Raw genomic sequence first — 13632 nt, forward strand, 5'->3', positions numbered from 1 at the left:
ACAGGCACTTCTTCAACTTGTTTCTTGGACAGACTTGTATGACTTTAACAATTGATCTTGAAACCTTGTTCCTTGAAATATTAAACACATCCTAGATCTACCCAAATACAAGCAAAATGTGTTTTGTCAAAGGATTAGCCAATTACATAAAAGAATGACATATGTTCTTAACAAGTAAACCACATATGTCCTAACAATCCCTCCCTTTGGCAATCCATGACAAAACCACAACAAACAAATTAACATATGAGAGAAGTCATAAAGCACTCAACTCATGCTCACTTGTTGAATACAATAAAATCTATCCTAATACAAGCTCTTGAAAAACTTTGCAAGAAGAGAGTTTATGAGAAGTAGACTTTGACAACCCTGTATTTCTGAAACATTTTAAACAAAACACATTAAGGCATCTTTGTGTGAAGCAGAAATAATAGATTGCATACAAAAGAAGGAAACATGTGTATAAAGAAAGAAAAGAAACAACACATGTAAAGATAGGTGAATAAAACATACATCATCACATATATATATATATATATATATATATATATATATATATATCTAAGATAAGCATCATGTATGTAAAAATGGTCACAAGACCTAGGTATAAGAACAATGTATCTCTAACAAAGAAAGAAAAGAAAAGATACAAGTAATCCTCACTACATCCCTAAAAAAAAAAAAAACAAACACTCCCCCTAACAAAAAATCTCTTATATCCTAACTCTCCCCCAAAGAATGACTACTCTCATATCCAAAACTACTCCCCCTTTTTGTCACGAGTGACAAAGGGTAAGAGTGTCAAGTAGACATCTTGTCAAAACTGGAAGAGCTAGCACCTCCATTCTCATCATCACAGTCGTTGCCGGAACCACCATCAGATGTCTCGGATGCCTCAGGAGAAGGAAAGGGAGACTCCACAAAACCACCAAGGCAAGCCAGTTGTCTAGCAATACGGCCAATATGGGTGTTCACCTAATACAACTCAGTAGAAAGTGTATCAAGGTGAGCATCCATGTGCTGAAGCTACGCCATGATTGCATCCAAAGTCACACCTTCCGCTAAAGTAGAGGGAGTGGAGGTAGAAGGAGCTGAAGCAGTGGGAGGAGTTGCTGAATTGGACCGCCTTAAACGAAACTACGCCTCGCTCCATTTAACGGTAGTGTAGTCAATGGCACACCTAACGGAGAAGTGATCGGATGAGGGAAAAGAACAGAAAAATGGCATAAAATCCGCGTGATAGCTGAAGGAAAGATGAGCTTATCACGGGTCGCTGTATCCCTATACACATCTATGATAGAAATAATAAAATGCGAAGGAAAATCTATTGAAAGATCCTCAAGAAGGGACAACAGAAAGTGAGCCTGAGACTCTGTGATAGAGTTGTAGTGAGAGAGAGGATACAAAACAAAAGTCATCACCATGTTCAAGAATCTAGGACCTTTAGCAAAAGGCCGACATGATGTAAACTGACGTTCACCTTAATCAGCTGGGCACTCACAAAAGGCAGAGATCATCTCGTCTTTGGATACAATCGGTAGAAGCTCACAACCGAGGTAGTCAGGATGCACAACCCTCAGAACATGGAGCACATTAGATACCAACTCTAGTGTGACCACTATGCGCATACCTCAAACGCGAGTATGAAAGAGAGGTACTGTAGTATCAGTTCCATGCATGTTGGAGTAGAACTTCTAGATAAGCACAGAAGGACAAATGACCGAGACGTCATACAGTGACTCCCATTCCCGACTGTGAATAACATTGGGAAGGTCAGTGTCGACGAAATCCGACAAACTAACTCAGCGTTCCAAATGAACACCTCATTTAGAGAAGTTCTCCAAGAAGTCCTTTTAGGCTTTCTCATCATAGAACTGAACAAAATAGGAAGTAGGATCAGAGGACGAAGAGGCCTTAGAACGAAGAGGGTTCTGGGATGGAGCAGACTTACGTTTCGGTGCCATTGACGCACTAACATAAACAAGAGAGAGAGAGAAGAAAGAAACCCTTTGAAAAGTCCCAACACATTTCAAAAATAACACGTATATCGAAAGGAAAGAACGTATGCATGAAAAATGCATGAACATGTGACATGCAATATAAAAGACACCATGGGCTTAGCCCAATCCAATCCTACCAGCACATAATCAAATTGCACACATCTAAATTCATGATAATACAGTTATAATGCTCATGGAATGCAATGTATGAGATTTAAAACTCATTTAGGAAAAAATCCATCACAAAAATTTCAACAAAGACTCCTCAAAATTTTCCAAAAACTCTAACACTTAGGTTTCAAAAACATGAAATGCATGTAAATGAAAGATTACCAAGTGAAGAAAAACTTGAGAAAGCTTGAAAGATGCTTGGGAAAGAGGTTTGGGGTGAGAGAGAGTGATTTGGGAGGAGAATAGACGCGGACAAATGGAGAGAGATCGAGAAAGTGAAATTCGGATCGCGTTTGAACATATATATAGAACCTCAGTAAATCTCGACAAATAGAGGTGTCAAGGGGTATCGAGACAGGTGTCGAGGGGTATCGAGATAGGTGTCAAGATCATAGGCGTCGATAGATGCAGCTATCACAAGGTGTCCAGAGATGTCCATAACAAATGCTCGATGGATTAAGGAGCTATCGAGGGGACAGGAGATTTCTCGATTGATCCACCTAGCTATCGAGAGGTGTCAAGATTGCGATAAGATGCAACATAAGAACTCGACAGATAAGCCAAGTGTCAAGGAGGTGTCGAGATTGCACAAAAATAGTTTTTCAAGAAAGGAAAAACACAGATATGAATGCAATCACACATGCAACTCAACCAATGATCCAAACAACATTTTGAACCTCAAAATCATCTCTCAACAATAAAAACGTTAAGCATTTAGATCCCAAAAACACACACACACACACTAAACAAGTCTAACCAATTTTATATTTCAAAAACAAGTTAGAACAGTTTAGTGAGTATACATCAACACATGTAAACCTTGTGATGGCCAAATCATATTGTACTAGCACATGTATCAAGAGTAGCAAAGAATATTGCGTGTTATGTGTGAAAAAAATTGCAAGATTGCATAAGTGTCTCAATGTTATGATGATTTGAGATATGAGAAAATCACTTTTAACTCACACACAATCATAACTGTTTAATGGGGACTATCACCTTCGAGGTACATCCTATAACTCTTACATCTCCTAGAAAACACGCTTGCAATCATATTTCAAAGCATTTTGTTCTTTTTGCTTTTATTTCTTTGCATATTTCATTTTATTAAGCAAACCATGCATGGGTATACAAAGGAGAGAAAAGAAATACCCAATTATATTAAGCTTTTTGACATTCCACTTTTGCTATACCGAAGCATACAGATGTCATTGACATTGCATTTTTGCTATGCCGAAGCATATAGATGTCATGTCATGATTGGCGAGTAACAGTGGTGAGATGGTTATTTATGCCTTTCTCTAAGGATTTTCTAGTCCTTCTCGTCAAAAAGAGTGATACAAATGTTAAGTACAAGAGATTACTTAATCTTTCTCATCACAAATAAAAAGCCACAAAGCTCACTTGCTTAGTTGTGCATAGAGATGCTCATCTAAGTTACAAATGATTCAAAATTTTGAAAACTCTGTTTCAATAGCCATTTTAAGGTTCACAAGAACCAATGTACACATACACACCCTGTTTTTGTATTTTTCTGAATTTTCAATTTTTTTTTTTTTTGCACACCCTTGAATAGGCAGTGAAGGAGAAGAATTGATACCATTCAAGTTCGAAAAGAACATGAGAGCTTTGAGAAGATCTTCGAGAGGAGCAAACGAGGACGAAAACTAATTCTAGTTTCTCGACGCCATCATGCTGTTGCTATTTTGAGTGGCTAACCACTTATAGCAATTTGGTCGAGTATGACCAGCAGCTCCACAGTGATGATAGAGATGCTACTTCTTTTGTTTAAGCCTTTGAGAGTTAGCCTTCTTAGCCCTAGGGTTTTTAACTTCCTTCTTATCCTGCTTAGGGGTGCTCCTAAGATAGACTTACCCTTGTCTATGTTCTCACTAGCTAATTCAGTTTTAACATTAGTGTTCTCAATTTCAACATTATTGCTAGGTGGAACAAAAATAGTAGTACTAGAAGAAGTAATATTAGAGGAAGAGAAATCATACCCTAAACCTATTCAATCTGAAGCAAATTTCTGAAAATTGAGCATTTCATCGAGCTTAGAGCTTGAAGTCCTTTCCAACTGAGCTCTAACTTGGAATAGTTCTACCTCAAGCTTCTTAGTCTTTTCAGTCAAGAAATTATTCTCAAACCTCAGTGCTCCAATAGTTTGATTTGCGTCATCAAACTTTGTGGAAAGATTTTCACGTTCAAGCTCCACATCACTAATCTTCTTGGTGGTCAACCTATACAGCTTCTCGTGCTTTTCTGAGACCTTGTATAACTTAGCATAGGTTGTGTGAATGTCATCTTGATCATCCATCTTCTCAAACTTGGATTCCACCAATTCCTCTTCTTCATCCACATCTTCAGCAATCCCTTCAGTAGGATTGACTATGGCAATGAAGGCATTCAAAATTCCGTCATCCTCATTATCAGAATCATCTTTAGGCTCGGTGTCGTTTAGCGTAACAGCAAGTGCCTTGCTTTTCCTAATTGTCTTGAGATATGTTGGGCACTCCTGTTTCATGTGTCTGAAACCTTGACACCCAAAGCATTTAGGTCCTGTAGGAACAGTATACTGACTGCCATCCCTAACATCCTTCTTCCCTTTGTCTTGGCCCTTGAATTGAGAAGAATTGGATTGCCTATGGTCCTTGTTAAAGCCTTTTCCATTGGCATTCTTCATAAACTTCTTGAATTGCCTAGTGATGTAAGACTTCATCTTAGAATCTTCATCGTCTAAAGACTGTTCCGTCTCACTGCTCTTGGCCTTCAGTGTCATACTCTTGCTCTTGCTAGACTTTTCGATTCTAGACAAACCCAACTCATAGGTCTGTAAATTTCCAACCAACTCTGTCAGAGGAATTTTATCAATATCCTTTGGTTCCTCAATCGCAGTGATCTTGGCATGGAATCTTTCGGGCAGAGATCTGAGCACCTTTCTCATAATCTTGGGTTCTGGAATAGTTTCTCCAATATTAAAGGCAGAGTTCACTATGTTTTTTAGTTTAGCATAGAACTCATCAAACGACTCATCCTCCTCCATCTTTATCTCTTTGAAGCTTGTAGTGAGCCTCTATAGCTTCGAATCCATGATAGCCTTTATTCCCTTATAAGTTGTCTGGAGGATGGTCCATGCTTCCTATGCAGTTTCAGTGGAGGATATCTTCTTAAACTCCTCATTCATGACTGCATTGAACAACGCATTTAATGCCCTGCTGTTGAAGTTTGTCGCCTTAATCTTAGCCCCATCCCAATCGGCCAACGCTTCCTTTGGCTTAGTCTAGCCAATCTCTACAGCTCGCCACACCTTCTCATCCAGGGATTGCAAAAAATCTCTCATGCGTACTTTCTAGTATGCATAGTTAGTCCCATCAAATAAAGAAGGGATAATAAGAGATTGTCCTCTATCCATAACAAACAGGGGTCAATGGATCACACATAAGGATTAAACCATAATCAGAGTGTGTCTGCTCTGATACCACTTGATAGGCCAAAAACGTATTGACCCCTTGTGATGGATTAATTGATTAATTAGCCAAGTTTAATTAATTAACCAAATTAACATGCAAACGTGTGGTAGCACAAACAAATCACTAGTAACCTAAATTGCAGCAGAAAAATAAATTGACACGGTGATTTGTTTACTAATGGGGAAAACCTCCAAGACAAAAATCCCATTGGGTGATTTTAAGGTCACCACTCCCAAGAATCCACTATTATCAAAACAAGCGGTTACAAGTAAAGGAATCTCAGTACCTTCTACCAACCTACAGTTGAACCCTTACTCTAATACCCAACTGGACTTGTTCTGTAGTGACAATCTCTCATTTTGATGCACGGCTCCCGATACGTGACTAACCAATTGCGCGGATCCTAGTACGAGACTTCAATCACCAACTTAAGAAAGATGTTGGCTGCAAAGTTTTTTAGTTCATCTTCACAATGAAGAACAAGAAGATGCTTGGTTACAAAACTCTATGGTGCACAAACACAACAGTTTCTTCACAAAAGAGATGAACTAGGGCAAACTTTGTCTCCGGTCATAAAAAGCTTTTGCAACTTGCGCTCTTTGCTGTGTAACCAAATACAGCCCTTAAAGTAATCCTTTTATATGTCTAGGGTTGAGAGAAAAGAAGGCTCAAAGACATATCCACGGATTGGAATCAAAACAGATTTGAAATTTTGTTTTTCTTAAACCTCGACAGATAGAGGTATCGAGATGCTGTCGAGCAGCTGTCAAGCTACAGGGCTAGAACAGCTTCTTAAGCTCGATAGATGCTAACTGTCGAGCCAGTTGTCGAGCTTTAATGACAGACACTTCTTCAACTTGCTTCTTAGACAGACTTGCATGGCTTTAACACTTGATCTTGAAACTTTGTTCCTTAAAGTATTAAACACATCCTAAATTTACCCAAATACAAGCAAAGTGCGTTTTGTCAAAGGATTAGTTAATTACATAAAAGAATAACATATGTTTTTAACAAGTAAACCACATATGTCCTAACACCTAGCCCACTGACTCCCATACCACATCTAGTTCCGAGCAAGACCATATGGCATGAAGTATGTTTTCTAGTGAAGCCATGCACCTATCACATTGATGATCCAAGATTACTTGTCAATGGACCAAGTTGCATTTTGTGGGGAGTGAATTTTTACAAGCTCTCCACATGAAGTGTTTCACCTTATTTGGAATGTCAAGAGCCCATAATTTCTTCCATAGATCCATGACCCCCTCAAGCAGAACTCCCAATGCTAATCCAGCCTACTCCTCCTCCTTCAAAAATCTATAGCCACTCTTACTTGTGTATTGACCATCCTCCATCATTGGTCATAACACAGAATCTGCTCCTGCATTTTTTGCCAAGGGAATTTTTTTAATCAACTCTCCCTCCTCTGGTACAAAAATCCTGTCTATCATTTCATGGTTCCAAGTCCTATTTTCCTCATTTATCAAAAAATCCACTATTGCCTCTTCCATGGAATCCAGGATAGGCGACTTGATTTTTGGTGGATGTTTGATAGGCAGCCACCTATGTTGCCAAATCTTGATTGATCTTCCATCACCAACCCTCCAACAAGCACCACCTAGAATGACATCATGCCCTTGAAGGATACTCCTCCAAGCATATGATCCTGTTGTGTTCTCTTTTGCATCAAAGATTTACCCATTTAGGAAGAACTTTGCCTTGAATACTTTATGTGAATCCATGTTTGTAATGAGTCGCAATGTTTGTTTAGCGAGTAGAGCATCATTAAAGAGGACTAAGTCTTTGAAACCCATCCCACCTACCAATTTGGATTTTGTTAGCTCCTCCCACCGAAGCCAATGTATTTTTCTTCTATTTCCACATTGTCCCCACCAAAATTTATTAACCATGGCTTCAATCTCATGACACAATCCCATTGGTAGTTTAAAATAGCCCATTGCATAGGTTGGGATAGCTTGAATGACAGATTTAATGAGTACCTCTCTTCTAGCTTGTGAGAACAATTTTTCCTCCCATCCTTGCAATTTTCTCCATACTCTCTCTTTGATGTAGTTGAAACTTGCTCTTTTACCCCTTCCAATCAAAGAAGGCAGCCCTAAATATTTCTCATAGAACTTAATCTCTTGCACACCAAGGAGGTTTTTTATCATATTTTTGGAAGTTGAGGGAGTTGCCTTGCTGAAAAAAAGGGCTATTTTTTCTTTATTTATTTTTTGTCCAAAGGCGGGCCCATACGTAGCTAGCAAATCTAGGATTTTTCCATACTTTGATAAGTTTGCCCTACAAAATAACAAACTATCATCTGCAAAAAAATAGATGGGTTTGTTTAGGGCCTTGTCTGCATGTAGAAAAACCCCTCAGGTCACCATCAGTTGCTGCTTTTGTGATAAGCCCATATAGTCCTTCCATACATAAAAGGAAGAGGAAAGGTGATAGTGGGTTACCTTGCCTGATCCCTCTAGTAGGCTGGATTAGACCATGTGGTTCACCATTTACCAAAATTGAGTATGTGATAGTTCTTACACATACCGTAATGAGATTGACCCATCTCTCACAAAAACCCATTCTCCTCATAAGCTTCTCCAAATACACCCACTTCACTCTATCATAGGCTTTGCTCATATCCAATTTTAAGGCCATAAAACCATCCCCTCTAGATTTATAGTTTTTCATACAATGTAATGTCTCAAAAGCAATAAGTATATTATTGGATATGAGTCTATCTTTTGCAAAGGCCGATTGGTTTTCAATAATAAGGTTTGGTGGGAATTTCTTCAAGCGGTTTGCTAGGACTTTTGAGAAAACTTTGTACAATATATTACACAAGCTAATCAGGCAGAATTCAGTAACTAATTCAAGACTATCAACTTTTGGTATAAGAGTAATAAAGGTGTGGTTAACAGGTGAAGGCAATGTACCTATATTGAGCCAAGATAGGATAGAATTGGTAACATCAGAGTCCACCATTGACCAAAACTGCTGATAAAATAGTGGTAGCATGCCATCAGGACCTAGTGCCTTCAAAGGAGCCACCTGCTTTAGTGCTTGAACTACTTCCCACTCCTGAAATTCACCCACCGGTTCATCATTCATAGATTCTGTCACTACCTGTGGGATATTTAGGAAAGCTTCTTGTACCCCCAATGGAGATGAAGATGAAAATAAATCAGAATAGGATCGAATAAAGCTTTGGCCGATCCCTTCTAATTGATCTTCCCATCTTCCATCTTGTGCTCATATACCCATGATCATATTTTTTCTAAATCTCTTCATTGCCTTGCTATGGAAATATTTAGTATTGTTATCCCCCTTGCTCAACCAAAGGACCCTTGATCTTTGATTCCACATTCTAGACTCCTTATCAAGTAAAACATTTATCTCAGGCTTCAAAATTCTAATTAGAGAATTATTGCCACCCCTCATTGCTTCTCTTTCTACTGGTACAAGCTCATTTTTTTTTTCTTCACCAACACCCATCAAACATTCCCAAAACAATTGTGATTCCACCAAGCCAGGCCCTTCCCACATTTTTCCACTTGTTTCAGAATTTTGTTATCTGAATTTGCTCCCTCCGTATTTATCCAAGCGGCTTCAACTGTTTGTCCACACCTTGAATCGGATAGCCACATCTCTTCAAACCTAAAAAGTCTCGTTCTCATTGGTATTTCCAACCCAAACAGATTTAAAAATAGGGCATATGATCTAAAGTAATGCAAGATATGTGTTGTACCTAAGCTCTTGGAAACTGCAAGAACCAGCCATTATTTGCTAGTCCCCTATCCAGTCTCTCCCAAACGGACACACCATTTTCGAAGTGTCTACTCCATGTGTACTTTGTCTCGATGAATCCCAAATCCATAAAGCTACTTTCGTCAATTACCTCCCGAAATAGCTGCATTTGATTATTGCTTCTCAAAGCTCCCCTTAATTTTTCATCCTGGCTAGTGCTTTTGTTGAAATCCCTAGCACATAGCCATGGTAAATTCCTCCCTTGATTAAGGCTTCTTAACTTATCCCACGCTAACCTATGAATCTCCAAACATCTTCCATACCCCCATTGATAACTGCATCGATGTAGTATCAATGCAAATCCACCACCTTTAATTTCACTGAATTTTTTCCCAAACAAAACCAATCCATCTCCTCTTGTTGTTCTCGGTACCACCCTTTTTTTTTATCAAAATTGATGGTACTAAGAGTTCGATCTAGCCTTGCTACATCTGCACATGACAGAAGGATCTTTTGCTCATAAAATTTCAATAAGCTCTCTCTTTGTTCGTGGGTTTCCAAGCCCACGACAGTTCCATACTAAGAGATTCATTGCTTTTGGCAAGGCTGTGAAACAGCCTCCACCAATATCCGAGAGTGTTAATCATTATCCATAGAAACTTGTAGTCTCTTGTTTGTGACTTCCATTAGACTCCTGCTGTCATCCACAGATCTTTTGCCCAAGGCAATTGTTTCAAAAGACCCATGGTGTGATGGAGTGGATGTTTAAGCTCTGAGAAGTTAGGTCCACTTGCCAGTTGGAGGGGATATTTCATTAGAGTTTCCCACAAGTTTGCTTGACTAAGAATCCACGGCCTGGTGTGCTTCAAATGGTTTCGGCCTGAACATGGTTGCCTCTGAGGCTGGATTATTTGCATCACATGATTGGCATGTTAATCACGACAGTTTTTAGATTAGTATTACTCTCATTCAAAGCCAATCCCGAATTATTAGGAGGAGGAACTTTCAGGATGAGACAACATTTTCACAACAAATTTTAAGTGACAAGTTGTTACTGGTTGTTATTGTTGGGGCAAAAAAGTAATCTAGTGTTAAGTTCAAATTTGAACCAGTAACAACTAACTACCTATGATTTGTTGTGAAAGTGTTGTAAAAATGTTGTGAATGTAGCATATCGGGATTGTGCTATTGTGGGGATTTAATGTTTCCATTTCTTTCCCAACGTCTACCATCATTGATTACTTTCCATATGGAGCCGTTACCTCATTATGAGTTTCAGCCTCTTCACTGTTAGCCCCACCTATCTCCTTCTCCACCATGTCACTCCCATGAACTCCCACCTCCATTGGTGCACCACTTTTAACCTCTGCCACCTTTGTTTTCATCGTCTTGAGGACCTCTCTGTCAAAGATACCTAGAACAAAGAATACATTCTTCCTCCTGACTGGAAAGGTTTGGCTCTAAGATGGGGGCCGAATTGATTTTGCTCTGATGTCAATGTTCCCCTACTTTAAATCCACACTTCGCAGTCCCTATCACTGTGATTCAGCCTCCCACACCAATAACATATGTTTGGGAGTCGCTCATATTGAAACCACACCCAAGACTTCTTACCATTTTCCACCGTAATCACGCTCCCTCGGCATAGCGAAAGATTAATATCCAGTCTACAACGAAACCATATGAATTTTCCTCCATCATCCTCAATTGATTCCGGCGACCTACGCACTCTCCAATAATATCACAAATATTCTCTGCCACTTGTTTTGACATAAAATGGACTGCAATATCATGAACTTGCACCCAAAACCACGCTTTATCAAAAGGTAACTCATTGAGTTTCGAGGACTCCTCAAATTTTTCCATGACCACCAAATGATTGTCAAAATTCCAAGGTTGGTTTTCAATGGTCCTTTCCACTTCAGACATATTATCAAAGATAAAAAGCACCACATGATTTCACTTAACTTATATTTCTTTTTTTGATAATTTGATAATTAAAAAAAGAAAATTTACATTTTAGACGTCTCTATTAAAAATGCATACCTAAAATATTAGTTGAATAACAATTGACAAGTGACAAGTCTCTTGGCCACTCAAAAATTATGACTCTTGAAATGAGAAAACAGTTTTGCAAGTCGGGAGAAGGAATCAACTATTATAGGCTATCATTAGGAGAAAGGCTGCATCGGCTTTAGACCTTGTGGCTTGGGCTTTGCTAAAAGGCTACATATAAACTTGAGAGTGGCCCAATCTATCGCTCAATCCTACCTAAATGGCTCAAAATCGTCATCCACTGCTGCATTAATTGAATCAATTGAATTTCTGTTCTGATCCCTCCGGGTTGGACGATTTTGTCGGGTTTGGTTATGGATAAACAACCCTAATTTTACCATTTTTCTCTTCTTTTTTTAAAAAAAAATTTTAATAGCTTACTCTTCAACTCTAGCATTCATTGTTAGGAAATGATCATTCCTTTCAATTATCAACAATACAAGATCAGAGCTTTAATTCCACATGCACATGTATGCGCGCATACACACAAAGATAGATCCACAAAGTTCCACTCAAACTTACGTAGGAAAATTTGTTCATAACCTCATATCCTCACTTGCATCATGGCATTAGAATGCATTTGGATCCAACTTAATTGTGGCTGCGTTTTGAGTTTTTTTATTTTTTTATTTTATTTGTTTCTGCTGCGGGGGACTGTGCACACTGTGCGCATACTGCCACTTGTCAGTCGTTGGAGGACTTGTTAATTGCGAATTTGTTTCTGACAGTTAAGCCTTAAACTCGATACCATTCCCAAGTAAAGCCAGTGTCTATCAATGCCTTTAGGACTACAGAAGAAATAACAATGCCTTCAAGAGAAAGAAAGTACGAACAATAAAGAAACTTTGATTTATATTCAACTATAAATTATATAGCATAGGTCCAACAACAAAATGAAAATAGAATAGCGAATGTCTAACAATAAGTTAAAACAAAATGGTCTTTGAATTGTAATTTGTGGGGTCCGTTGTTGTGGGTTGCTGTCCTCCATGTTTAGAGGCTGCTTTGGCTAAGGTCTCTGTTCTTTGTGAGCTTTTTTTTTTTTTTTTTTTTGTTAGAACTGGATAATGGATATACTTATATGTTAGAATTAATCAGTCTTTTACAAAAAATATTAGCCTTATCAAAAGCTAAAAGAGCACCCACCACAGGCAATGGTTCAGCAAAAACAGCAAAAGGAAAACTACGCCTAGACCCCATTCTTGCCAACGAATCCATGCACAGGTTGGCTTCACAGTATGTGTGCTCTATCCGTTTATTGGGGATAGCTTTCAAGAGATTCCTACAGTTAGACAAAAAAGGCTTCTTTAACATATTTACAGTAACGTTATTCATCAATTGGACTACACTCAAAACATCCATTTCAACTATAAGGCTACTAAGACACAGTTCTTGGCAAGAGTAAGCCCATCTCTTAGGGCCCATAATTCTGCAATGAAACTATTGGTGGTGCCGAGGCTTCTAGAAAAGCCTATTATCCAATCTCTATTATGGTCTCAAATAAGTCCATCTCCTCCTGCCATCCCAGGATTCCCTAGGGCCGAGCAATCAATGTTAAATTTGGCCCATCCCTCAGGGGGCGTCTCCCACACAACTGGGATTATGTATCTCTAGATATTGGTAGCTTGGTTCTTGTTCCTACGGCAAAAAATTCTGCAGCGCTTTGAATGCATTTCTCAGCACTTTGTTTGTTAATAAATTCTTTTTTTTTTTCAGCAAAAAATAAATAAATAAAAGAGGTTAAAAAAAAATAACGTAATTACTAAAACTGTTTCAACTTACCAAGTTACTAAGTTACTATAGTTGCAAGTTGAGAAATATCAATAAAACACGCAAATTGTTGGTTGCAAAAACGGTGTAAAATGTGTATCAGCGATAAACCAATATAAGTTCTTCTGTGATCATTTTAGATTAAATAGGCAAACTTGAGTTTGATGGAGGGCGAGATTGTGTATTGTTGTGAAGGGTTAATAAACTTAAATAATAGAATTTCAACTATAATTTAGTTATCTATTAACTATAATTTACATAGATTTGCAAAAGAATAAAAATTTTAGTCGTGATGTTCGGGTTGGCTTGTTTACAACTCTACCTGCTAGATGCTACAATTTTAAATCTTTATCTTTATCTTACTGCACTTTTACATTTTCCTTGTCTCCTTCAAGATTATTGATAGCAATAAGAGA

Source organism: Castanea sativa, chromosome 1 (assembly GCF_040712315.1).
Source record: "Castanea sativa cultivar Marrone di Chiusa Pesio chromosome 1, ASM4071231v1".
In the NCBI taxonomy this organism is placed as follows: Eukaryota; Viridiplantae; Streptophyta; class Magnoliopsida; order Fagales; family Fagaceae; genus Castanea; species Castanea sativa.